The sequence below is a fragment of the Octodon degus genome, unplaced genomic scaffold (genome assembly GCF_000260255.1).
Source record: "Octodon degus isolate 3935 unplaced genomic scaffold, OctDeg1.0 scaffold00007, whole genome shotgun sequence".
NCBI lineage: Eukaryota > Metazoa > Chordata > Mammalia > Rodentia > Octodontidae > Octodon > Octodon degus.
Window position 1 is genome coordinate 13,206,522 of NW_004524583.1, and position 4,715 is coordinate 13,211,236.

Here is a 4,715-nt window from a genome sequence, read left to right on the forward strand (position 1 = left end):
GGAGGGGCCACAGGGGGAGGCCCCTGTAGACTAATTAAAAATTAGTCTAAAAGCTAGTCTTATTATAACTTTGACTTATAATTCCACATTTTGTTTTCTGCATAAGAGACCAACATGTTTAAAAGACGTATTAGTTTGTTTGGGGGTACATTATACATGAAGATGCAATTATGGGGCTGGAGAGGTAGCTCAGCAGCATAAGCACCTGCTTGGCAAGCAAAGTCCTGAGTCTGAACCCCAGTACTGCATGCTGTGCTGATCCTGGAACCAGGTGTTATGGCACATGCTTGTAATCCCAGCACTAAGGACTCTGGGACAGGAGGATCATTATGAGTCCAAACTGTGTAGCAAGACCCTGTTTCAAAAAAAAAAAAAGATGCAATTATGACAGATTTTTTTCATGTTATTGAAGTTAGGCTGCTATATATTAAAACAAGAGCATTACAGCTTTAGAGCTGGGTGTGGTGCTGCCCGTCTGTAAGCCCAGCACTTGTGAGCCTGAGGCAGGAGGGTCCCCATGAGCTAGAGGCCAGCCTGGGCTACACAGTGAGACCCTGTCTCAAATACAAAACAGGAATGGTATAACTTTAGGATGTTAATTGTAATCTGCACAGTAACCACACAGAAAATGGTGGCAGAAATGAGATAGAAGGGCCGGGGAGATAACACAGCAGCATAAGCCCCTGCCTAGCAAGTGCAAGGTCCTGAGTTCAGTCCCTGTTGGGGGGGTGGAGAGGAGAGAGAGAGAGAGAGAGAGAGAGAGAGAGAGAGAGAGACAGAGACAGAGAGAGAGACAGAGAGAGAGAGAGAGAGAGAGAGAGAGAGAGAGAAATTCTAATATTGTATCAGAGAAAATCAAGTAAACTTAAAAAGAAGATATGGTAGTCCCTTCTTATCTCTGGTTTTATTTCTGTACTTTCAGTTGTCTGTGGTCAACTGTGGTACAAAAATGCTAAAAAGAAAAATTCCTTCGTTAACTCATGTGTTTTATTTTTTATTTCTGTGTGTGTGTGTGTGTGTGTGTGTGTGTGTGGCCAGCTCAGCCCACCAGGGGGCGGGGCTGGCTGGCATGTGGTGCTGGGGGATTGAACCGAGGTCCCTGTGCTTTGCTAATCTTAGCTTGTTCTAAGTAGGTGCTTTAGACCACTGAGCCATCTCACCAGCCCAACTCATTTGTTTTAAATTATGCATTGTTTTGGGTAACATGATAAAATCTCATGCTGTCTGGGTCTATCTTGTCCAGGACTTGATTCAGTCTTTTGTCCAGTGTATCCACCTTGCTACCTACCTGTTAGTCACTTACTACCCATCTTGGTTATGCTTGACTGTGACCGACTGACTGTGATCAACTATGGCAGTTACCCCCCATGCTCGTGTTAGAGTAGCCCTCACACTGGAGCCTAACACTACATCACAGTGCCTGCATCACTCACTATGTTTCATCACGGGGCACTGTGTCATCTCAGCATCCCAAGAAACCTAATTATAGTACAATAATATATTGCTATAATTGTTCTATTTTATTATCGGTGTTACTCTCTGACTGTACCCAACTTATAAATTAAGGGTATGGGTACGGCCATCCCCCTGGCCCTATACATGGTTTTTTGGTATGATCTGTGGTTTCAGGCATCCACTGGGGGATTTGAAAGGTTCTGTATTTCTGCCAGATTGGGTAGGGGACGGGGCTGCTGTAGCAATGTGGGAAATGCGGATCAATACGAGCATCGAGAAAACAACTAACAAAATGACGGAGTGAAATTCCCCTCAGTCAGTAATTACTCTAAATGTACATCCACTAAACTTTCCACTCAAAAGACAGATTTGAGGGGCCGGGGAGATGGCTCAGTAGAATAAGCGCTTCCCTGGCAAGCACAAGGGCCTGAGTTCAATCCCTGGTTCCGCCAAAAAAAAAAAAAAAGGCAGATTTGAACTTGGTATGAGGCTCATGCCTATAACCCCAGCACTCTAGGACCTGAGGTAGGAAGAATCCATAGATGTTCAACCCCAGCCTGGGCAATCTGGTAACACAGCAAGGGCCTGTTTCAAAATAGAAAATAAAAAAGGCTAGGGAGGTAGCTCAGTATGAAGGCCCAGTATTAGGAAACAACAAAACATCAGAATGAATTAAAAAATATGACCCAACTATATGCTGTGTATAAGAGACTCACTTTACATTCAAAGACAAATAGTCTGAAAGTGAAAGCTAGAAAAAGCTATTTCAGGGCCCAGGGGTATAGATTAGTGGTAGAACATGTTTAGCATGCATAAGGCCCTGGATTCACACACACACACACACACACACACACACACACACACACGTGAACATATTCTATTCCATACAAATAGGAATCAAAAGAGCACAGACAAAATAAGACTTTCAACCAAAAAAGGTTAGAGGAGACAAAAAAGGATTGCATATCAATAACATGTTCAATATAGCAAAAATAATTATAAACATTTACATACCTAACAACAAACCATCAAAATATATACAAGTTTTTAGAAGAGAAAAATCTTAATGACTTGGGGTTAGGCAAAGTGTCCTTAGTTCTAACATCAGAAGTATGACCCATAAAAGATAAAACTGATACATCAGACTTCATTAGAATGAAAGGCTTTTGCGCTGTGAAAGGCATTCTATTGGAAAAAATGACAAGATAAAGTGGAGACTCCATTTGCAAATCACGTTTCTGAGAAAGGCACTGTGTCTAGAATATATAAAGAACTCTTACTCTTAAAACTCAACAGTGGGGCTGGGGAAATGGCTCAGTAGGATAAGCACTTGACTGGCAAACGCAAGGATCTGAGTTCAATCCCCGGTTCCGAAAAAAAACCCAAAAAACAAAAAACAACTCAACAGTAAGAAAATAGATGACTCAAGTACAAAAACAGGCAAAAGACTTGGAGACACTTCACCAAAGAGGATGCACAGATGGCAAACACATGATGTTCAACATTGTTAACTATTACACAAATGCAAATTAAAACTATAATAAGATGTTACATACCGATTAGAATGGTAAAATAAAAAAGTCTAACAATTTCAAGTATTTAAGGTGTAGAACAAGTGGAAACTTTCTGTGGGAGAAGTAAAATGGTAAAGCCAATGTGGAAAATAGGTGGGCAGTGTTAAAATTAATTTTTAACGTACACCTACCATATGACCTAGCAATCTCACTCTTGCTTATTTATCCCAGAGAAGAACTTCTGTTTACACAAAAACCTGTAGGTGTAAGTTTACAGCAGTCCTATTCATAATGACCAAAGGTTGGGAAAAAAATCCAATGTCTTTCAATAGGTGAATAAACTTATTGCATGTTCATATAGTGGAACACAATTTATTAATAAAAGGAATGAACTAACACTACCTGCAACAACAGGGATAAAGCTTAAAGACACTACACTATGTGAAATCATAAAACCATATGCTTTCATTTATGACATTTGGGAAAGACAAAATTACGACAGAGAACAGAGTGGTGATAGGTTATGGCTCTAGTAAGAATTGCTGAATTATTATGGTGGTCATCTAATATGGCTGAAGCCCTTAAAACAATAGGTCATCTTCCCAGAGACCACCTCCCCACTTCTTCTCCAACTAAGCCCACGATGCAGTTTCCTTTCACCTTTCCCGCCACCTCAGGGAAGGCCCCAATCAGCTCCTCAGGTATATCTAAACTTCCCTCTCAAACCCCATCCCTGGCAAAGGCCATAAAAGCTCAGCCTCCCTTTGTTTCAATCCAGAGTATTTCTTATCTTCCCAAATTTTCTCCGTGTCCTCTAAGATAATGAAGTCCCTTTTCCTTTATAATAAAGCCCCTTTCCCCTTTCTGCGTGTTTCTCTGCTGGGACGCCGTTAAAACCTATCAAGTGGTAGTAGTTGCCAGGCACTAGGGTGGGGAGAATGACTGTAAAGGGATAGTAGAACAGAGATGGGGGGAACGATGAAACTTTCCCAATTCTGGTGTCCGCCATTCGAATCTATTCATGTGCTAACATTCACAGATCTGAATGACAAACTGAAAGGACAGGAAGTGAACATTCCATGGTACCTCGACCTGGTGGGGTGGGTGAGGGTCAAGAATGTTTATGGAAGTGATGTTGGAGCTGGGTTCTAAAGGAAGATCGAGAATTTTCTTAGGCCAACGACAAGTAGATTTCAGACAGGATTTGCGAGTACAAAGTCCCCGGGGCAGGAGGAAGATGGCTCATTTCCCTCCAAAATTGGAGCGTTCTAGTGCCCTTGAGAAGTGGGATTAGTGAAAACAGAGGCAGCTGGAGCAGGGCTGAGTTTGCTCTAGAAAGGCCCAGGCAAGGGCGTGCTGGAGGTGCACTTGTAAGCTAGCCTGGGGTCTTAACAGTGCGACACCTCTGCAGGGAAGGTGTGGGCATAATGTCCTGAGTGAGCGTTCCATTTCAGGCAGCGAGCAAGGAAGAGACACCCCATACCCGAGGTTGGGTTCTCAGTCCCCTCTGCAGGAGGCGGCCTGCTCCTGGAGCTTCCAGGCTCCAGACAGCACTCAACGGTGCACTGACCTGCACCCTGAACTGCCCCTCTGTCACGGCTGCCGCCTGGCTCAGGAGGAAGCTGCCTGCTGAGTGCTCCCATTAAGTGTCCTAAAGAGCTCAGGATTTCCAAAGGGGGCTGTGGCTTCTAGTCTCTCCAAGGACTCAGTGACAATAAGAGGGTATTTTCCAGTTAGGCTGAAGTA

At 43.1% G+C, this 4,715-nt stretch overlaps 1 long non-coding RNA gene across 2 annotated transcripts in view; it reads right to left on the bottom strand.

The window, feature by feature from the left end:
- LOC111813315 overlaps positions 1-4,715 on the bottom strand; it is a 20,948-nt gene that overhangs the window by 15,547 nt on the left and 686 nt on the right. The window lies entirely within an intron of this gene.